This window comes from Callospermophilus lateralis, chromosome 17 (genome assembly GCF_048772815.1).
Source record: "Callospermophilus lateralis isolate mCalLat2 chromosome 17, mCalLat2.hap1, whole genome shotgun sequence".
In the NCBI taxonomy this organism is placed as follows: domain Eukaryota; kingdom Metazoa; phylum Chordata; class Mammalia; order Rodentia; family Sciuridae; genus Callospermophilus; species Callospermophilus lateralis.
In genome coordinates, this window is record NC_135321.1 from 51,923,008 (window position 1) to 51,947,494 (window position 24,487).

The following is a 24,487-nucleotide window of genomic DNA, read 5'->3' on the forward strand; positions in this document are numbered from 1 at the left end:
AGGGTCCTGTGTTAGCAGGACATGGTGGCAAACGTGTGTAATCTCAGTGGCCCAGGAAGGTGAGGCAGAAGAATGGCAAGTTTGAGGTCAGCCTTGGCATCTTAGCAAGACCCTATTTCAAAGTGAAAAATGAAAGGGGCTGGGGATGATGTAGTTCAGTTGTAGAGTACCTCTGGGTTCAATTCCCAGTACCAAAAATATATATACATATATTTTTTCCTGTGCTTAAATTTCTACTTTATAAGGTTGATGTTTACACCTGAGTTCTATTTCTTGCCCATTGCAAATTTTTGAAAATTATTCAAAGAACACCTGCATGACATTTCTTGAATTTTTTATATGACCCCTAAAAAATTCTTCAAACTGGCACTTTAAAATCTACTGGGGTTTATTTTAAGAAAATGTTTACTTCAATTTAAAATAATCTTTTGCTATAAGTTGTCTCACCTCTAAAATAGACAAATATAGGCAGTCATAAGATGATTAAATCAGAATCTGGCTTCTCTTCATAAGGACTGTGTGAAAACACTGCTTGCTTTTACCAGGCTTATGGTATTGACAGAATTCCAAATATGCTGAGTTCTAACCCACAAGTCAAATCATGCTATTGGGTTCTTGTGGTCCAATAGTGGTGCCATCCACAGAAGGTGAAGAGGGTCCTTAAGACAATTCTGCTTGACCTCTGTCATCCACGCATAGCCAGGTAACAATGCTACTTAGGGTAAGTTGAGTTTAGTTCAAGAAGTACTAGAAAGAGGCTTTTAAATTTTTAAAAACTATGATAAGGGTTGGTTAGTGGCTTTTTTTTTTTTTTTGTCTAAAAAGGTCACACAAATGTCTCTAGTTCTTTCAATTAGAAGTATCCAGATTCTCAAATGCTATTCAGAATAGGAAACAAACAAAAAATGATTAAGAAGTACTACATTAAAAATATAATGAAGCTCAAATATTCTACTCTGAGCAGGTTTTGCACATTTCAGGATAGAATACTTAAAACTAACAACACACTGGCAAAGAAATACTCGGATATTAGGAGTTACCAGAAGGTTTAAGAAAATCCCAAAAGAGGAGAAATAAAATAAGAATTTTATGAGTCAGTAGAACCATCCATGAGACAGAACTTTGGGTCTGAGCAATAATTTCTGATTCTCGAGATTAAAAAAAATCATCAGGAGATCTCACCATACTCCATCAGTAAATGACCGTACCTTTAATGTGCCCAACTTTCCTATTTATGTTTCTTTGGTCCCACAGTGCCTTCCTGGGTGAATGTGTAATTTGGAATAATGAGACTGTTTCCCAGAAAGGAGATGTAAAAATTTAGTCTTGAAACATCTCACAAAATAAATTATTAAATGGGCATTTGGTTTGGGAGTCAACCTGATAATCGTGTTACTTCCCAAGGTCTAGGCATTAGGAGATGTTATTAAGATATGAATTGCACAGACAGCAGTAATGCCTACCCTGTCACGAGACTCAGTGTGAATAATCTAGCAGGTCCAGGGAGTGCTGGAGAGCACACAGACTTCCTGTACCCTGAGTGCCCTCTGCCTCTATTAGAGCCACAGTAGCTTATAGGCTAGTCAAGTGAATGCAGTCTGCTCTCCACATTTCCAGGTTCTGTATCTGTGCACAGATACACAACTAAGCACAGAAAAAAACTGAAAAGAATACTGCATCTCTACTGAATATATACACATTTTTTTCTTGTCATTATTCCATAAATGAAACAGTATAACAGCTGTTCACATAGCATTTACATTGTAGTAGGTAGGTATCATAAGTAAACCTAGAAATGAACTAAAGTGCATGGGAGCATGAGTGGAGGTTATCTGCAAAGACTATTTTATTTTATTTTTTATTTGTTCTAATTAGTCATAAATGATAATAGAATGCATTTTGACACATTATACATAAACAGAGTATAACTTTTCATTCTTCTGGTTGTACATGATGTAGGATTATACCAGTTGTATAATCATATATGCACAAGTGGACTATGCTATTTCAGATAAGGGACTTGATACCCACAGGTTTTGGTGACTGTGGGGGTTCTGGAACCAGTCCCTCCATGGACGCTAAGTGTTGACTGTACTAACTGGAGCAGCAAAATCAGTGACTAAAAATAGGAGTCTGCATGCTTTTTTGGGGAAAAGTACAAATTTTGGCGGTTTCTACTATGCTCCACTATACATATGATGATTTATTTGTATGATGTCTTGGAGCCCCAGTTTTCCTGTTTAAAAGGAGGAATAACAATGCACTATAGTGAGATGAAGTGAGATAGCATTGGTACCTATGTAGCCCAGAATCTGGAGCCTAGAGAGTTCTTAAAAAATAACAGTTCCTACACACTCCCTCACTACCCTATAGAAAGAGGCAACTTTTTATTTTTTTATTTTTTAAAATTTTTAATTTTTTTATTGATTTTAAATAAATGACAGTGGAATGCATTACAATTCTTATTAAACATAGATACCACAATTTTTCATATCTCTGTATAAAGTATGTTGACATCCAATTTATGTCTTCATACATGTAACTTCTACAATTCATACTAATATAGATCCACTTATATACAATTATAATTACATAAGATCAACTAAGCATTTCATTATTGCAAGAACAGGTAGCAAAATATATGATTAAAAAACATCCCAGTTCCTGGGTGTGGTGGCGCATGCCTGTAATCCCAGTGGCTCAGGAGGCTGAGATAGAAGGATCGAGATTTCAAAGCCAGCCTCAGCAAAAGCAAGGTATTAAGCAACTCAGTGGGACCCTGTCTCTAAATAAAGTACAAAACAGAGCTGGGGATGTGGCTCAGTGGTTGAGTGCTCCTGAGTTCAATCCCTGGTACCTGCCCCCCCGCAAAAAAACCCCCCAAAACCTCAGTTTATGGTGACTCAAGTAATTTGCTTCCAGATTAGCAGTGTTGGGCAGGCATTGAGTAACAGACAACTTTAATCTTGACTTCATTTAGAGCTGTACTTTAAAAATCATTCTTTGTGGCTTAAGTAGCATGTGATAAGGACATTTTCTCCAAATGGTCCTTGATAAGCCAATCAGTTGCAGTTTCATCTACTTCAATTAAAAAGAAGAAAATCCAAAGTGGAGAAAAAGAAACTGTGTTACTAGAAACAGCCATGCAGTAGTATAGTATCAAATAGAAAAAACTAGAAACAAATCCAAGGTTGCTAAGAAGATTCTAAAAACTTAGCTCCTCTCTTAACTGATGAGATTTTTGCAAGATTGTCTTAGGCCACATAGATTTTTAATTGTCAATGTTCACTGAAAAATACGTAAATATATGGAGAACTGTCTCTCTGTGTTAACATAGATATCTGTAATTTTTATTTGTGGCTCTATGCATAGCACAGTACAAGGAGATATAAAGGCAAGGGCTGAAATGATGAGGCATATCAAACTAATAGAAATTTGCTTATGACAGTTATGCTACCAACATGAAAAATGAAACCTATATCCTTGCATCCCCTTTACCCTTATCACTCTTAGTCACACCCTGTTGATCATTCTCTGGGTATCAGATGTTGGCGTAATTACATTTTCCAGATTATTGCAGTTTAACATTTAAGCAAGGAATTCTTTGGTTGTAAGCATTTTTTAATGGAAAAATTTCTTCAGTGCTGCCCATATTTTCCTGCTTAGTGAGTTAAATGTCATTTAGCCTTCTCTCTCTGGCCAGCAAGACACATTTTTACTTTTTTCCAAATTTAAGTTTTTTTTCCCAAGTATGCAATATATTGTTATAACTATAGTTACTATGTTATATAAGACAGCTCTCGAACTTATTCCTTGGGTTCATCAGATATTTTGGATCCTTTGACCACTATCTCCCTAATTCCCCACACTCCATCCCCAACTCCTGATAACCACCCTTCTACTCTCTGCTTCTACAGGTTCCACATGTAAATGAGATCATGTGGTATTTGCTTTTCTGTACCTGGGTTACCTCACTTAATATAATGTCCTCCAGGTTCACCCATGCAACAAATGATAGCATTTTCTTCTTTAAAACCAAATAGTATTTTACTGTGTGTGTTCATGTGTGTGTGTGTGTGTGGGGAGGGGGGGGGCGTTCAATAGATGTGTTAACTTTTTGTCACAACTTAGAGGAGGGAAAGTTTATTTGAGCTTACCATTTCAGACGTTCAGCCACAGCTGGCCAACTCCATTGCTCAGGGGCGGAGAAGAGGCAGAGTATCATGGCAGAAAGGGGTGATGGAGGAAAGCTGCTTACCTCATGGTGCCCAGGAAGCAGAGAGAGATTGAGGCACCAGGAACAATACATAAAACCCCAAAGGCAAGCCCCTAGTGACCTACTTCTTCCAGCCATATCCTACCTGCTTACAGTAACCACTCTCTTCACCTGTTCAAATTAGGATGACTGAATAGGTCATAGCTCTCATAATCTAATCATTTACCATCTTCATGACACAGGAACTTTTGGGGAATACCTCAAATACAAACAATAACAATAGGTAAATGCTATTTAAAGATTATACCTATGTGTGTGTATATATATTATATATAATATGTATAACATATATAAATTAATTTACCCTTTCATCTACGATGGACACTTAGCTCCATATATTGACTATTGTGACTAGTGGGACAATAAGCAGGGGAATGCAGGTATCTCTTTGACTAATGATGTCATTTGGTTATTGACCCACTTTTGGGATTGCTGGCTCACATGGTAGCTCTATTATTAATTAAAGGAACACTCCTACTGTTTTGCATAATAGTAATACAAATTTATACTCTCCCCAACAGTTTACAAGGATTCCCTTTTCTCCAGATCTATCAAACCTCCTCTTATTGACTCCTCATCACTTAAAAACAGATGAATAGGTAAGAAACTCAGAAATAATTCCAACTCCAGGCCCCTCCCCATAGTTTATAACTGAATGTAGAAGATACTGAGTGACTTACATAAGTGGGTACTGAAGGAAATCATCCTAAAATCTTGGCTTCCTAATTCTGAATCTCTGTGCTCTCCAATAAAAGTGTGATTAGCTATGTATTATTAATTTTCATAGGAATTGTTCCCAATAGATTCTTCTCTGTCTCTCTCTCTTTTCCTCTCGTGATCTCTCTATAAACTGCCTGATGGCTGCAGTCATCATGGTCACCTTTGTATCCACAGTGGCTGGGACACAGCTGGTATTGAATAAATACACATTGAATTCATGAAAGAAGGGATGAGCGAATGAATGAATTTTTTTTATTCTATTGAGTATTAGATCAGATGAACTCAAAATTCTTTTCAGGTGTAGCTCTTCAATAAAATAGTATTTAATGAACCTTCTTCTTTTTTTTTTTTGGATTTCTAATGCAATTTAATGGGACAATGCAATTCAATGAGGGCAAGGAGTCTTTTCAACAAATGATACTAGAATGCTTAGATATCAATATGGGAAAATAAATTAACCTGACTTCTACCTCATACCATACACTAAAATTAATTTGAGATGAATTATAGTCATATGCTAAAGCTGAACTCATAGTTTAATGAACCTTCTATATTTCTATTAGATTGGAAAATACTAGAAGAGTTCTCGATCTTTTTCTAATGTCTTCTCCAATTATTAATTTAAAATTTATATTTAGTTTTAATTTTATAACATATGATATTGTAAAACATTTAAACATTTCAGGAAAGGCTAAGGTGGCTCTTGAGCATGAACACCCTTTGCTAAGCCAGACGTTGTGGAGTCAGTTTTGCATACAAGATTATTGTTTTTCTATTGAGAAAATATGGATTACTTAAAGCTTTTTCAGTGGCTGCAGAGACTCCACAAGACAGTTATGCTATAAGTTATTTAATTTGCTCCCACTGAGAGACACTTATGTGGTACTCAGATTCGTTGTCATGGGAAATGTATCAATGACCCCTTTTTGTATCCTTCATCTGATTCTGAGAAATAAAATTGTTTGATCATAAATTTTAAACTTCAAATATTACCAAATTTTCATCCAAAAAATAGTTCACCAAATTGCGATTTCTGCCAACAATGTAGAACATATGCGTTTCCTATACTTCTGCCCAAATATTTTTATTATTATATGGATATCTTTCTAATCATTTGTGTGGAAAACATCATCTCTTCTTTTGTCCTTCCTTGATTACTACTGAATTCTAGCAACTTTCTTTTTGACAAAAAATATCAAATCCAGGGCCTTGTGCATGTTAGGCAAGTTCTCTACCACTGACTGAGCTATATCCTCAGTCCCACACTATGTTTTATATACTATATTGCCATGTATCCATTTCAGCCCCAATATTTATTCATATCAAAATCACATTAAAACATAAAACCACAAGTCACCACTACAACTTATCTAGTCCTATTGCTTTATTGTGAGCAAAACTGAACCCTTCAACTATTTGAGGATACATGATTGTCTATGGGTGTGGTTCCTGAATAGTTCTCCAGCATTATAGGTTTCTCAATCTTCCTGAGGACCTTGCTTTACTGCAAAGTAATATTGATCACCTTTTTGGAAAAACAGTCCTGGCTTTAAGAAAACATCAATTCTTCCACTTTGTGAGTCCATCTTACTCCTATCACCTTGAGAACAGACATTGTGCTTACACTTCTGTAGCTGCTGTATCTCCTGCAGTGGTGAGCCCATGAAAGGATTATTATAACGGCAATGGATTTAGCAACATAGTGATCTTAAACTTCCAAATGCTAGAAACTCACAGGATGCCTGCTCTTCCCCAACACTAAACATCATTAAAAAAGAAAAAAGAAAGTGCTCTTTACTTTTTTTGTGCTGTCAAATAACACAATCATGATCAAAGTAAACAGGACTAGGTAATATATTTGTAAAAAGTTAACCATTGATTGATTTGCTGTGCCCATAAACATTTCTATCTTGTCCTCTCATTTTTCTTCTTTTTTCAGCAAACCTGAATACTATAAACAGTGTTTGGGTAAAGAGAATAAATGGAGACATAAAAGGTATTAGTTAAGATTCTTTTCACACACACAGACACCCTCAGAATGAAAATTGGACAATGTAACACTTGAGAGTTTTTGAATTAGTAATTTTTTTAGGAGAAGGATTATTAAGAAAGTTATCAAGGTGATTCCATTCCCAGTTTTTTGAGGAATCTCCATACTGCTTTCCATAGTGGTTGCACCAATTTGCAGTCCCACCAGCAATGTATGAGTGTGCCTTTTTCCACCACATCCTCACCAACAATTATTGTTGCCATTCTAACAGGAGTCAGATAAAATCTTAGAGTAGTTTTGATTTGCATTTCTCGAAGCAGCCACATCAATGTTTATAGCAGCTCAATTAACAATAGCTAGACTATGAAACCAACTTAGGTGTCCCTCAATAGATGAATGGATAAAGAAAATGTGGTATATATACTCAATGGAATATTATTCAGCTTTGAAAAAGATGAAATTATGGCATTTTCTAGTAAATGGTTGGAGTTGGAGAATATCATGCTAAGCAAAATAAGCCAATCCCACAAAACCAAAGGTCAAATGTTTTCTCTAATATGTGGATGCTAATTCACAATAAGGCGGGGCGGTGGGGACACTAGGGAAGAATAGTGTTACCTTAGATTAGGTAGAGGGAAGTGATGGGAGGGGATGGGAGGGGATATAGGGATAGGAAAGATAGTATAATGAAACAGACATTATTACTGTATGCATATATGTGACTACATGACCAATATGATTCTGCAACATGTACACTCAGAAAAATGAGAAATGATATCCCATCTATGTATGATCTATCAAAGTGCATAAATATATTCTACTGTCATGTATAACTAATTAAAACAAAAAAATTTTAAAAAGAAAAAAAAAGTTATCAAAAGGAAAAACATACAGCTCTTCCTTGTTATTTCTGAACCATATTTGTCATGAAACACTATTTTTTCTAAGCCATGGACTTATTTTATTTAAGTAAAATGTCACCAACTAGGAGATTGTAAACTTTTGTTGTACCAGCAACTTCATGTTTAGACTCTGAAGTAGTGTGTTTTCCTGTGTATGTTCTAGTAAAATAATTTTTCAATTAGCACGTGTAATAAAAACCCTCTTATATAGCACTTATTATTCACTTATTTTGTGAAGAAAATTGAGATAGGTTCAGATTTAGGAAGGTACTTGAGAATTTTTCAAGAGCAATTTACTCCAGTTTAACAAATAATTTAACTTGAAATTCTTCCTCCCAGCTTCCTTCATTTGCAAACAACCTCTCTGAATGTCATAATGATGTCTGCAAAGTACTTAACTAAGACTCAAGAGCCTGCATTCTAGTCTGGGTGCTGATATTAAACATCGACGTGACATTATGATTATTTTTCTGGTCTTTTGTATCTTACTGAGTAAAACAAGGGACTGGGCCAGATTGAAGGATGCAAACTGAATTTCCTTGATGTATCTTCTTTTTCACAAGAGTATTTCAGGTGCTTCTTGGAATCCTGTGCTATCTGACTACTTGGGTCCATCATCTGGTATCTTACCCACCAGTTGGAGCTGAGGCACAGTGATCCACCTGCTCATGTGGAGGACATCCAGCTCATGCAATCCTCACCTGGCCTGTTTCATTTAAATTCTTAATGCATAATACACCCCTTCGAATGTGTAGTTAAGGGCTGGACAGAAACATATAAAGCCTTCCTGTTCTAAAATTCAAAAGTCTGAGCTCTTAAGGAACATATTGGTGAGATTTCAGAAAACTCAGGGTCTCGTGTTGAAATTCACTCAGCATTTTCATGTCTTCTTTCTCAAAGAGACTCCCCATTACAGGGCTCTTTGGAGGGCTTTTGCCTCCTCCCTTTCCAAATGCCTCACAGATCTCTTAAGGAAACTCTGCCTTTTGCCCTGACCCTATCATTTTGTCCTTATTATCTTTGTGTATGTACTCTGCTCTGATTTCCAGATTTTGTTCTCTCACTTCCTGGCGCACTTGATATATCACTAAAGGTTTGTCTCTGCAAAGCTGCATGACCAGGGTCATGAATCTGGATTTTGCTGGCTTACAAAAGCCTCTCGTCCACTTCACTTAGTTATCATGGCACCTCGTTATGGCTCAGGGCAAGGCTCCAGCTCACTGCCAAGGACCGTTCCAGGAGGAGCAGCAGAGCTAGAGCTACACAGTGGTTCTTCTGTGGTGGATATTTGAGGTGTGTTTCTGAGATTCATTTGTGATTACTCTCCATTTTACATTAAATTAAATGTCCCACTTGGTTTCAAAATCAGATTTTTGAACATAGTTTTTTTTTCCACTTTCTCTTTAATTTTTCTGATTTCTGAAGAACAACATTCAAGCAGGTTGCTGACCTTAAAGTAGGTGAAAAGTTATTAGTTAAATAAAGGAATAGAGTATACACACCAGAATAAGAAGGAAAGAAAAAGATGGATTAGGGAGCTGAAGGAGATATTCAATAGGTGATAACTGTGTCTTTGCACCTACTTGAAACAATTCATGTAATTTTATTAGGTTTTAATAGGAATCTGTAAAATTCTGAGTACTTTTGGTTAGTTTAGCACACACAGGTGAAAAAAAGTGAAGAAGTTTTAGAAGCAAATGTTATCAGATAGACATAGCATTAATATATCTTTAAGATTACACTGACAGAATGAAAGCCATAATTATTTTTTTTCTTTTTAAAATTTACATATGAGAGCAGAATGCATTACAAAATTCATATTACACATATAGAACATGATTGTTCACACTTCTGGTTGTATACAAAGTACATTCATATCAATTTGTGTCTTCATACCTGTACTTTGGATAATAATGATCATCTCATTCCACCATCATTTCTAACCCCATGCTTCTCCCTTCCCCTCCCCCCTCTGCCCTATCTAGAGTTTACCTATTCCTCCCTTGTTCCCCCTCCCCACCCCACTATAAATCAGAGAGAACATTTGGCACTTGAGTTTTTTTGATTTCTTTGATTTTTTGGGGGGAGGGATTGGCTAACTTCACTTAGCATTATCTTCTCCAACTCCATCCATTTACCTGTAAATGCCATGATTTTATTCTCTTTTATTGCTGAGCAATATTCCATTGTGTATAAATGTCAAATTTATTTTATCCATTCATCTACTGAAGGGCATCTAGGTTGGCTCCACAGTTTGGCTATTGTGAATTGTGCTACTATAAACATTGATGTGGCTGTGTCCCTGTAGTAGAATATTATAATTCTTGAAGAGACTAATAATGATGGTCATGATTTTTCGGAAAAGTAATAGAAATATGTATCCAGATGCCATAGTTTGAATCTGGGATGTTCCCCAAAGTCATAAGTGCTGAAGGTTTGGTCCCCAGTCTGTGGGGCTAATTAGAAGGTGGTAGAACTTTTAGGAGGTGAAGCCTAGTCCAAGGATGGCAGGTCATTGGGGACATGCCCAGAAGGAATATTGGATGCCAGTGGCTCGTTTCCTTTTTCTTATTCGCTTCCTGGATACAGGAGGTGAATAGCCTTCTCAGACATGTGCTCTTGCCAAGATGTAGAGTGCCATCCCATGCCCAGGGCAATAGGGTCACATGACCATGGACTGCAGCCTCTAAAACTATGAAGCAAAAGAAATCCCTCCTTCCTAAAGGTTGATTTGTTTCAGACATGTGTTACAAGGACAGAAGGCTGACTACACAGCTCACTATTTGTGAGTTAATACTGTGACCCCACAGAAGCAAGGCCATTGCTGTCACTGTACCTCATGATGTATTCCAGAAGCCTCTGAGATCTGTTTGATAGAAGAATTTGGGAAAATCTGGAGAATCAGGCTGCAGAACACCTCGAATGCTGTATGAGGATTTGAACAGGCAATTTGGGTAAGGCTCAGAAGACCAGAATATTGATAGGAAAGTGAATAGTAAAGTTATGCTGATGAGGTTTCAGATGGAAGTAAGAATTCTAATGGGAATTGAATTAGAGGCCACCCATGGTATACTCTGGCAAAAAACAAAACAAAACAACCACAACAAAAAAAAAACTGGGTACATTTTGCCCTGCCATGAGACTTTGTGTTAAAGTACAGTTTAAAGGTGAGACTTCATGTGAGGCACAGTTTCAAGGTGATGGATTCGTTTGTCAGGTAGAGGAAATTTCAAGGCAATACAGCCTTCAGGCAGGGATATTGGTATTACTGACATTTTTTAGTCAAATCTATTAGAGAATCAGAAACAAAGAAGAAAGAGCAGAAAGATTTGGAAAATGTGCACTTGACCGGAAAAAAAGATGTGTGTAAAGTTTGGCCAAGGAAGGTGTAGCTGCTAAAGAGATTAGCGCCCTAACAAAGACACCAGGTACTTTGCACTAGGATAACCAGAAAGATGACTTAGGAATTGGCAAGACTAAACTCATTAACCGGTTCGGAGTGTAAAACTGGAAGTTCATTGTAAATACTTTCATTTGAGAAGGGAGCCCAGAAATGCCCTGCTAGCACAGGTTTCCCTACATTCCGTCACCAAGGCATTCAGGTTGCGGAAGCTGTGATTGAAGTTGACCCACAGGTAGCTCACACTGGTGCCAGACCTTGGTGTTGTCCACATGGTGCTGCTTTTGCAGGCATGAAGGTCAACAGTTATGGGGCCATGGAGACTTCTACTAAGATTTCAAAGGAAAGCCTGAGAGGCCAAGCAGTGTGTGGCAGCGTGTGAGTCAACTTTTTGTCACTGTGACCAAAAGACCTGATAAGAACAACTTAGAGGAGGAAAAGTTTACTTTGGGCTTATGGTTTCAGAGGTTTATCCTGTATTCAGCTGATTCCATTGCTCTGGGTTACAGGTGAGAAAGAACATCCCGGCTGAAGGGCATGAGAAAGGAAAGAAAGATACTAACTCATGGCAGTGGGAAAGCAAAGAGAGAGGAAGATCACAGAGACAGAGAGAGTCCAAGGCTATGCCTCCCATTGACCTGCCAGGAGTTACTACCCAGCAGGCTACTCTGCTGTCAATGGATAGATCCAGCAAGTAGATTAATCCGATGAGGTCAGAGCCCACCTCTGAACCGTTCTGCACTGGGAACCCATGCTTTCAACACACAAACTCTTTGGGGGATACTTCATATCCCAACCAGAACAAGTAGTATTGGAGTCCCTGCAGCTTCCCCAGACAGGGAGATGAATAAAGTTAAGATTGTGAAACTAAAGTCCCATTGGAAATCCCAAGAAGTCAGAGGTGCCAGGAATGTGGAATAACCAGCCCAAGAGAGTGGTCTTGTGGGCCGCAACCAGCAAGGCCCTAGGCGTGGGGCCACCCAAGCCCCTTGAAGCTCACATCATGACACTATATGCCCTGGATAGTGGACATGCAGCGATAGGATTTAATGTTTGCTGAGGGGTTTTGGTTTTACTTTGGCCTGCTTCCTCCTTATTGTTTTCCTGGTGCTCCCTTTTGAAAAGAAGGTTTGCCCTGTTCTCCTCACACTATTGCATGTTGGAAGTATGCAAGTTTCTTTTTTGAGCAGGGCCTCCCAATTGAGAATCTGCCTTGAATCTTGGGCTTCTGATCAATATTGGCACTGTTAAGCCTCTGGGGACTCTTGGTGATGGACTTAATGTGTTTTTGTATTATGAAATGGACATCAGCCTTTGGGGGCCAGCAGTCAAGGCGATAGTTTGGATCTGAAATGTCCCCCAAAGGTCTATGTATTGACGGTTTGGTCCTCAGCCCCTGGCACTTTCGGGAGGTCAGCCCCTGGCACTATCGGGAGGTGGTAGAACCTTTAGGAGGTGGGGCCCTAGTAGAAGAAAGTGAAGCCACGAGGGGCATGCCCTTGTAGGGGGTAGTGAACCCCAAGTCTCCTCCTCTCTCTCTTCAACCATGAAGTGGACAAGCCATCTCCAACACATTTCTTCTCATGATGTACCATGTTGCCACAGGTCAATGCAACGGGGCCAAGTGACTCTGGATTGAAGCCTCTGAAACCATGAACTTGAACAAACCTTTTCTCTTTGAAAGTTGATGCATCTCAGAAACCTAACTCATTGAGCAACATAAAGATAACAACTGTTGTTTTTTAAAAATTTAAATGAAAGTAATGTTTACTGATACATAAAACATAAAATTTTCACATATTAATGGGGTATCATGTGATGTTTCAATACACATATCCTATTCTATACTATTTAAATCAGGTTAAATATATCCTTCTCCTCAAACATTTATCTTTTTGTGGTTAAAAACATACAAAATTCTTTCAGCTTTTTGTAATATACCTTACATTATCATTAATTACAGGTACCTCACTGTGCAATAGCACACAGGACTTCTAACTCCTATCTAGCCACCCATCAACTTCTCCTATCTCTTGCCACCCACTATTATTTTCTGGTGACTTGCTACATTATCATTTAATATTTTCTATTCTCACATTTTGAAGTATGTTGGCTCTTAGAAACCAGTTTTTTTAATTGAAGTCCAATTTCTATTAATAGTACTCATGTTGCATTATTATTTCCTTTTTATCTCAAATTTCATCTATCTTATGTCAGGTATTCTAGCTTAAATACCTCGTATAGTCCAATATCTACACTCAAATTTATACCGACAATTTCCAAAATGTAATTGGAAGAAGAATATTACTGTACTCTGTTAGAATTTTCACTTAGCTGTCTTACTCCATCAGATTAAAATTTACTTTCTTTACAACTACAGAGAAAAGAATACCTGTTAAATTAAAGGCTAGAAGGTATCTGAGTCTGTACTGAAGATACTGAAATGTCATTAAGTAAAAGAATATAAATCAAATGCTGCGTTCTGGTGCTATTTCACATTATATAGCTACTGATGAGAAAAAAAAAGAGTTTGAAAAAAATCTGCAGGGATGCGAAGACACAAAAAAATCAATCATTTACGCAATTGAAAATAATATCTTAGGTGAAAGGAGTTAATATACCTTCCCTTCTCTAGGTTCTGGGCCTTAGGAATGTTCCTGAAATAAATCTGTTGAGCTCAGAACAACAGGAAATTGCCACTTAAGTCGCTTTCCTGCTGCCAGAAAGCCACCTACTCACTTGACACTCTATCAGTTGCTAATGGCTTCTGGGGATGGATTTGATTTTCTTTGTCTTAATCAGAAAGGATGCCTCTCTCCCACCCAATAGCAATCTTGGGGCTAATCTGATTCTAAAAGGCAGCACTCAGTTCTGTTGTCTTGAAAGTCTCAGGTCCCTGTCAGTCTAATTTGGTGACAAAGGATTCAATATTTACAATTCACTTCCACATCTTTGACACTTATTACTGGAAAACCTGAAGGGATCACAGATAGGTCCTTTGGAAAAGGTTATAATTTAATTATTTTTCCATTACAGAAAAATAAACCAGATATCTTTAAAACCAGTAGTTCTATATAACTTCTACTATAGTTTTATAGTAGTTCTATATAAGCTGTCACAGAGCTTTAATTGTTTTTTTTTATTAAGTTGATTAGACACTGCTATATACCAGTCCTTGGTGGGAAGTAATGATGAGAAGGAACACAGCTGGTCATCAATTTAAGCATAGTTTAAAGGCAGATGTGTTAAAACTCAAAGCAGGTGTGAGGAGGATATGAAAATCAGTTTTAGTGCAAAGGCACTGTGAATTTTGAAATTCAGCAGCTGGGAAAAATCCTGGAGTGCATTTAATTAAAATTCTCACTTTTAAAATGAAGAAACTGAGTTTTAACATGATTAAACAGAGACAGAAAACATTTTTTTTTTTTAAAACCTGAGATTTGCTATAATGGCCCCTCCCCCAAATTTTATAGTTTACCGAAGTAGAATTTTCCTTATTTCTAAATGAATATTTCTTTCTCAGGAACCCTTACAAAGCACCCAGGATGTCACTAATAGATTCTTCACCAAAATATGTGATTACTTGCATGGCTGAACATTTTTCTTCTAAATCCCCTTTCAAGAGAAATTTAAGATTGTCATATTGACACAGAGAGTGTTTAGCTTATTTGCTCTCTCAGCAGAGATTATACATTTTAAGTTACAGCTGTGTGCCATCCAATCAGCTACGATTTAAGGACTTTTAGGAGGAAAAGGGGGAATTGTAAATTTCTCATGCTTAAGAATGAGAAAGAAAAAAAAAAAAAAAAGAAGTCAGAATTAAATTCAGCACCAAAATAAATGAAGCTCAGTATGATGCATATTCAATAAACAAAAGCCTCATTACTTGCTCCTTGCATACTCTACCCTTCAAACCCTAATACCATTTTTTTTTTTTTGCTTATATAGGCAGATTGGTATTAAGCTTACTTTTGCACGATTGAATTCCTTTGAGTATTTTGTATTTCCATCGGTTCATTAATAAGAGATTTCATATTGTACATCACTATAAACTCTGCTTATTGAATTGTGAGAACTGATCATTTGCTGGCACTAAAATACCAGAAAGGTTAACATTGGACTTTAGAAGAATGAAGAGAGTTGAAACAAAGTAGAACAGAATGTCAGTTACGAAATATAATATCGGTTTCAGTCCACTTTTTCACTGCTGCAACCAGAAAACCCAACAAAAACAATTTTAAAGGAGGAAAAGTTTCTTTGGCACTCATGGTTACAGAAGTCTCAGTCCATAGACGGCTGGCTCCATTGCCTGGGCCCAAGGTGAGGCAGTACATCATGGCAGAAGAGGTAAGCAGCTCAAGTCATGGCCACCAGGAAGAAGAAAGCATTCCAGTCAGCAGGACAAAAAAGCATGTGTGCAGTGACCCACTTCCTCCAACCACACCCACCATGCTTAGTTACCATCCAGTTAATCCCTATCAGCAGATTAATGCACTGAATATGTGAAGACTCTCATAACCCAATCAGTTCATGTCTAAGCTTTCTTGCATTGTCTTACAAGTGAGCTTTTGTGGGGGACACCTGATATCTAAACCATAACAATATCCAACAACCAAGAAGAATAACAGATACCAATTCTAGAGTCAATATAAAAAGTGTAGCTTTCCACTTGTAGTTATAGAAATTGTATAATGAATGTTATTAATATGGATATATAGATATAGAATGTAGGTTATGAAAAAATGGGCAGCTTATGAGAAAAGAGATATAATATGCATTGTCTCAGTTAATATTCATGGACAATGAGATTAACTTTCATTTACATGTTTTATAAGGAGCCTCTAATTTAAAACTTGCTAGACTTGGTTAAATCCATATTGGATGATACATATGGCATCCATGCATCATGTCTGAACATGGCTTCGGTACTTGGTTACAACTGGAGATGTGACCCTTCTTTTATGCCACCTTTCCTTTTGCTTTGAGTTTATCTAGGCCTTCTCTCTTTGGAGGGATACTTAGCAAACAGAATTTTGCTGAATGAAACTCTGGTTAGAGCATTAGAGATGCAGGGAATGTACATTTTAATATCTATAGAGCATTATGGCAGTCTTTCAATGATAAATTTGCTCACACTAATTCTAATGTGTAATCAAGTAACACAGATGTAGCTCTCCATAGATCTGAAGAGTGAGGTCTTAATCCTAGGTAGGACAATTACAATGAAGAGAGTCAGTCCTATATCAGGGTAAGAGGCTTGATAACAGATTTCAACCCACATTAAATAATACTTTAAACATGAATGAAGTTCACCGGTCAAGTTGGCTCTGCTTATTGCCTCATACCACTCTTTGGCCCATTGTTGGTAATCTTTGATGACCCCATTCATACACATTCATGGAAACGCACATCCTTGAAGGTGTGGGTATGGGCTTCAGTCTCTGGGGTTATGAAAAATTCATTTCATATTTTAGAGCTAATGCCAGAAGCCCATCAGAGAGCCAGAGTGAAAGAAGCTTGCTGATAGTTTTGTTTTAATATTTTTTATCTCCTTCCTTATTTCAAATTTCTTTTACAAAGTTGGTTTGTGAAGTTTTTCATCTTTAATAAGCTATGAGATACAAACTGAGTGTAAAAAGAGACCAAAGGAGTAACTGAGAGTCTGGAGAGTTCACAGGTACTGAATGCATAATCAAGACATAGAAAATATTTTCATAGCATTTTCTGGGTTATCTATCATCTTGGCATTTCATTTATTTCCCCCCACCCACATTTTTCTTTCCTACCACTGAGGTTGAATGGGATCTTTGTGCCATGGAAAGAAGGGAAGACACAGTATAAAAGAAGAAAAAATTCCACGAAGAGAGGGTTTTACACTCCTGTGGCTGCTGTAGAACCAATTACCACAAACTCCGAGGCTTAAACCCACACATACAGTTTATTCTCTTACAGTTCTGAGGACAGAAATCTGAAATCACATGTATATATAAAAAGAACAACAACAACAACAAAAGAAATCTGAAATCAGTTTCACTGGATCAAGTCAAGGGGCCACAGGGCTATTCTCCCTCATCCTCCCCCAACCCTACAATCATCTGAAGGAAAATGGCGGCAGGGGTGGAGGTAGAGAAGACAATGGTGGTAACTTAACCAGGAACTCTAAATTGATTGCATTACTCTAACCCCTCAACTTCCAAGAAAATAGGGGAAAATCCACTTTGTTTATTAGAAATGACTCCCCTAAAAATTGGGAAGCAAGTGAAATGTTCTAGATAACATGTAGTTTTTAACACCAAGATCCTTAATTAAGTGTGTAGATGACAGATTATCTGCTTATTTATACTTCCTCTCTGACCAATCTCAATATCCTCTGCTGGGACCAACAGGGAACCCTGTTCATGGGAGACACTTACTTCATGTGTGACTGAATTCTGAGGGCTCATGAGCACAGGTACCACCTATGTCACTCTTCCCTCACAAGACACCCAGGATGGATGCTAAAGTAGGGTAGGTAAATGAATATTGGTAAAGAAAACCCCTTTTCCTCTGTCTGAAAAGAAAATTTCCTATTCATTCCTTAAATAAATGCCCAGAAGAACTTTATGAACATATGAAGTAAAATATAAAAACCAAATATGAAGGACAAAGCCATCAGAATAGAAAGGGAATACATTTTGTGGCCAGAAGAATGAGATTCGGATTGCTTTTCTCCCCATCACTAACTCTGTTGTCCTAGGAAGTCCCTTCAGATGTGAGGTAGTGGTGGTGATAAGAACTAAGTTACTTATTTGTTGACATGGTAACATAATATACAAATACAAGCAAAGACAGACAGTGAGAATCAGTGTTTTTAACTCTTAGGCTACTTTGCGTGCATTTACTATTTGAGATCTCACAGAATTAAGAGCAATTTATATGTAAAAAAATTTTGGTAGAATATTGCAAGTATTTTAGTTGTAATTATTATTCAAGATCATTACTTTTGAATCAGCATGGTCAATTTAGATGTTGAGGACATAACAAACATTGGAAAATGCACTTTCCCCTGATCTAGGGAAGAGCTTCTAGTCAGTGAATGACTATCCATTTGGACAAGTGAGTTCTGATTCCTGTTTTTCCAAGACATTTTAGAATAATGTGCTTTTTATAACAGCTGTAACATAATGCTTAAGAGTTCTGGTTTTTTGGGCTGACATTTCAATCCGTCACTTAGCAGTTGTACAAGCTTAGGAAAGTCCCTTAAGTGCATGGCACCTCGGTTTCCTTATTTATCAACTGGAGGGTAAGATTATTACTTCATGTGTGGTTGTGAGAATTGAACAAAGAATTATCTGTACAAAAATTTAGACCATTATACTCAGTAAATGTTGACAATTACAGTCATTATGAAGCTGGAATTTATCATCAAAAAAATATAACTCCGCTTAATGGATTCATTTTTCCTAGGCAATTCTAAAAAATTTTAGTCATGACAAGGTCTAAGTATCAAGACCAGAGTAATTTCTATCTTTGCTCAACTACAGAGAGGGAAAAAAAAAGAAAAAATATCCCATTTTCCCAACAGGGTGAAAATTACCAAGTAAAGTGATAAGCATAGTTTCTTTTCTTTCCTCCCTTTCCCCCATCACACAGATCCTGACATGCATAAAAACTCTGAGTGACTTGTTTCTTTTTCAGTGAGGTTATCACAATTTGGTAACGAGTTGAGCCCAGCAGCAAATCATTTAGAAGATAAAGTTCAAGGAGAAAATGTCTACTGTCTTGGAAGCAGAGAGAGCAATGTGGCAGTTGATTATGAAAGGACAGGACTGACATCTCCAAGATGGGATTGGGGTTTCAACACTATTTTTTAATACAGCTTTCAACAAGATACAGGCCTGCTTACTTCTCCATGTGAAGAGGCAGCTTTAACTTTGTGGCTAAACATACCCACAGACATTTGCCAGTGAGCAACCTGCCAGAGATCTGCTCCTGTGAGACTGGCCGTTAACAATGTGACAGTCCCAATCACCAGAGTGCCACAACACCACTTACTGGATTGACCCCCAAATGTTTGCTACTATGGTAGCTCCTGGAAGGTTCCCTCCAACTATAGAGAGATGTGCTTTTGCAAATGAATAGTGAAAAAGTAAAAGCAAGCAGTTAATAATATACCACTTTGGCTTGTACACTGTTTTAAATTAAGGCACTTTTGAGCATGTGCAAGATCACTTTGACTTGTTTTCTGGTTCATAGAAGCAGGCAATAATATCCCCACGTGAAAGACACCCTCCCTATACCAAGAGGATAATATTCTCATCCTCAAGGACAGAAAGTTGATGTGGAGGGAAACTGGATTGACTTTGTTACACTCAACACTTATTTTCCTGGCAACTTTTCTACCCAATTAAACACCCCAGCTCAAGCCAGTTTGCCTGGTCACATTTCACACCTTAACTATTCTTTGTCCAATGCAGCAGGTACGTGATCTTAACTCTTCTTTGTCCAATTCAGCATGTAAGTGATTGACTTTAATTGCTTCTTTGGGGCTCCATGTTCTTACTAGGGCTGCATGTCAAGAAAAAAGGTGTATCAAGTACATTTGTAGGCCTTTCTCTTGTTCGTTTGACTTACGTCAACTCAATTCTCAGGCCCAGCTGAACTCTAAGAGATGGAGGTGAAATTTTGTCTCCTCTGCAATGAGATAATGTCAGTGCAAAATATGTTCTATTTTTCTGCAGTTTGTTGATCTAATGACTCATGTGAGAGAAGGGAGAGGACACATCCAGTGCATTTTGTTAGGATGCATGTCCACGTTCATTACCATCATAACATGTTATATTTATGAGCTCTCTTCCATCTGAAGAATCATAACATGTTATATTTATGAGCTCTTTTCCATCTGAAGAATGTTCTAGAGTCGGACTGACATTCCAAACCTCAGAACACCTTTTATAGATGAGAAATATAGGTGCAAAGCATGCCCTTTAGGATCCAGTTACACAGGTTCAAGTTACAGATCCAGTTACAGAGGTCAAGATTAAGAAATATTCTGGGAATGATATTGGCACAACTATACTGTTGAATTGTGTGCATGCATGAATATGTAACACCATATCCCAGCATATGTACAACTAAAATGTGCCAATAAAAAAATGAGAAAAAAAAGAAACATTCTTCACATTGATGAGAGTGCCTTTTGAATCCATAGCAGCTATGGTGTCCAGAATCTTCTTTACTTAATGCTCTATGTTTAGTTGAGCAACCTTTTCTTTTAATTGGCCTATTTCTTACTTGAAATGACCTCCTATATTTTTTTTTACTGGTATCACAAAAGATATATTATCACAGCTATTATGACAGAACAGAACTAAATAAGGATGAGACTCCCCTGCCTTTCACTCACATAAAAATTTCCAGGTTTCCTTTCTTTAATATCCCACTCCAGACCTGGACCATTAGCGACAGAGTATTCACCAGTTCTGTTGTTGAGTGGTATTCAAGAGAAAAAATACTTTCCCCGCTACCTGCTTCCTACAAAGAAGGGTGACTAATGTGCTCTTTACCTCTGTTAGGGATTTAAATAATAATTTCTTAATGTATTAAAGACTTTGTAAGGTGTGAAGACGTTAACAAAAAAGGCTTTGAAATCTCATTTTGTAAACCTCTTTTAAAAGAAAATACTGGAAATCTCAGGTTGAGCTGAGGCCATAGGGAGAGTTGTGGTATTGCCTAAAAATAACTGGAGCTAATGTTTATAAAAAATATTTTTTTTCCACCCAATTGTGCTATAGAAATGTCTTGAGGTGGCCTGGGTTTCTAAGTTCATGTGTCCTTTAAAGAAGAGCAGTAGTATAAATAAATGTTCCTATAATTGAAGAGCCTCTTTTTTTTTTTCCCCTTTTCAAGAGTTGCCATTCATCCTATAATACTAGATTGGACTATTACTATATCACTGTATTATTGCATTACTGTATTACTGTAGTCACTCAATTCACTTGGAAAGTTAAAAAAAAAAAGTCCCAAATGTCCTGATGAATGAAAGCAAAATTCTCTTTTTATCTTTTATTCATTCTTCAAGAAATATAATTTACTTGAAACTTGTGGTTTAGTAAAAATTTTCAGACTTTTATAATTTTCTCAAATATTCTATTGTACCATATGTTCTGACATTCTATAAAGTTTCTATGTATACGATTAGAATTTAAGCCGTTGATTTTCACCAAGGTGAAGAAAACAGATGTCAGAGAACTGCAGTTCTCTGGGGTTAGTAGGAGTCTAGAGATGGACCCCAGGGTTCCCAGCCCTTGGCTCTCCAATCAGATGAAAATCTTGGCAGGAATTTAGTAATTAAAATCCCAAGTCCAGCAACTTTAAGCTATAGAGATGATCTTTTGGGATTTATTTAATGACAGCAGCCCTTTAAAAGACAGAGGAGGAAAACAAAAGCTGATGTCAGGGTGATGGGATGCCCTGGAGGGATTCTATCTACCATTGCTGGCTTTGAAGATGGATAGCATCATAAGCCAAGGAATGCAGGTGCCCTCTCGAATGAGAGCAAACCTTACAATAGCTAGAAGCTGAGCCTCAGTCTAACAACTGCATAGAGCTCACACATGCCCACAATCAGGCAAGCCAGATACTTCCCTCCAAGCCTCTAGAGAAGAGCCCAGGCCAGCTGACTCCTCAACCGCAGTCCCGTGGTACCCTGAACAGAGCACCCAGCCAAGCCTGCCTGAGCTTCCGACCCACAGAACTAGGAGACAACACATAGTCATTATTTTAAGCTATTGAGCTTGTGGTAAGTTGTTATGCAGTGATAGAAAACAAGTACAGATTTTGAACTTAAAATGTGAATTATTTTATTTTTAAAAATATGGTTCAAAGCCACAATGCAGACAACTTTAATTTCTAATAGTTTCTGTGTTCCCAATTTCCCCCAAGGATTATCAAAATGGCTACATCAACCTAAAAGGCTCCAAGCTTATAAATGAGCAATAGGAAACACCAGGACATAGACAATTTCTCTCTTCTAAGACATTCATTTATGTGATTTTAAATCCTTTGAGACAAAAATACAATATTTTAGATTCCAGCCTCTAAAAATGTGCTTATATCTGTACCCACTAATAATCTAGACATTAGCCATTCTCTTGATTCCTTGTTTGGAAACAGAGGAAAGAATCTATGTCCTCAGAGGATTTTCATTTCTGTAGTAATATTTGCACATACTAATTTCTATTGGAAATATTTATTGTAAATATAATTTCTATACCCAGTGTAGGCAATACAGTCAAATCTAATTAACAAAAAGCATTTGCATAGCCAGCCTGGCTGGACTTTATGCAAATATAGAAAATGACAAGCCTGAAATTAATCACCAAATGTCTGACATTAAAACAGGAATTTGTCAAGGCAGAAATGTATGAGTCATAACAGCCTCTAAATCTATGGTTTCTGGGCAGATCTCTCCCTCTCTCTTCTGATGAACACTAACACTTATTTGTACTAAATCTTCTCCAACAAACCAGATGTTATATTTAGCTCAGCAAAAAATCTCCAGGTGGAGGATATTTGTGTGGAAGATTTCAAAAGGAAGACCAGTTTTGTTGTAACCTACATCTTATTTTTTCCCTTTTATCTCTGAAGATTGTCTTTGAAAGATAGACACATTTTCTCTTTTATATTTCAACATCCACAGTTTGATTTAATAAGTTAGAGTGCCCTCAGACACCAGGCTTTATGGACCACTGCTCTAATCTATAATATCCAAAGAAGTGATTTGTTTTTCCCTTCAAGGATATATTAGAGAAACAGGGCTAGCACATCTTAGCAGAAAATAACTGAGAGAAAGAAAGAATGAGAGAGGAAGCTAATTTTGTTTTTTATCTTTGATGGTGAGATACTTCCTAATTTATCATTCTCTCAAGCATTAGCAAATGAAAAGTAACTCAGGTGAAATTGATATTACTTTTGAACATTATCTTAAGAGTGAATAATAAAGAATGATAAGTGTTGTTGCTGTGCATTTATAAAGCATTTAAAATTAGTTCTAAACATAAACTTAGAAATGTAGAATATTTCCTCTATTCTGTTGTTTGAATGTAGAAGTTGCAAAGATAGTTACCAAGACATTTAGCAGGCACCATCAGTGAAAGAGAAAAGCAACTTAGTGACGACTTAAGAAACTTAGCAAGACCCTGTCCCCAAATATATATATATATGTCTATCTGTCTGTCTGGGGATATGGCTCAGTGGTTAAGTGTCACCTGGGTTCAATCCCTAGTACCAAAACAAAAAATAAACAATGAGATTCAAAGAACAATAAATTTCTTACAAAAGACAAAGGCAAAGTCCAAAGGAAAATTGATATTCTTCTATAGTGTGTGTTAGTCAGCTTCCCATTGCTATAATAAAATACCTGAGAAAATCAATTTGCAAAGAGAAAAGGTCTATGTTGGCTCATGGTTTTGGAGGTTCTAATCCACACAGGACTGGCCCTGATGCTTTGGCTTTAGAAAGGCAGCATGTCATGGCAGAAACAAATGGTGGAGCAAAACTGCTTACTTCATAGTCAGGAAGGAAAAAAAAAAAAAAATACAGAGAGAAAGGACTGGGGTCTCACAGTCCTCTTGGAGGACACACCCAGTGACTTAAAAGACCTCCCACTAGGCCTCACCTCTCAATGTTTCCACAGTCTCTCAGTAGCACCAAGATGAGTACCAGTCTTTAACACAGATTGACCTTCAAGGGACATGCAAGATTCAAACTGCAGAACAGTGTTTTTTAAAGTTTAGTTTTTGTTTTAAAGTTTAGTTTTTGTTTACCTAATGTTTGGGGATATTCATAGTCCCGGCCACCCCAAAATAAATCAGTTCCATCTAAACGCTGTTCAGGGCATCACATAAAAGAGATGTCACTTCCAATTGCAAAAAGCCACAAGAAACATCTCTACACACCCGCTTTGAGCACAGCAAACAAAGAGCACAAAAAAGCAAACACGTCTCTCCAAATTGACGGGTGTTAAAAATCAACAGGAACGCTGATGAGACATGCAACCCCCCAGGCTGACCTTAGGCAGAATGAATAGTGTGGCCAGAGAAGAATTCTGGCAACCCCCATTTCACAAGGGTTGTTGAGTTTTATTGTTGATCAGATTTGGGGAACAGTAAATGTGCCTTCGTTCCCCATAAAGAGTACAGCAGCAAACACCAGTATGA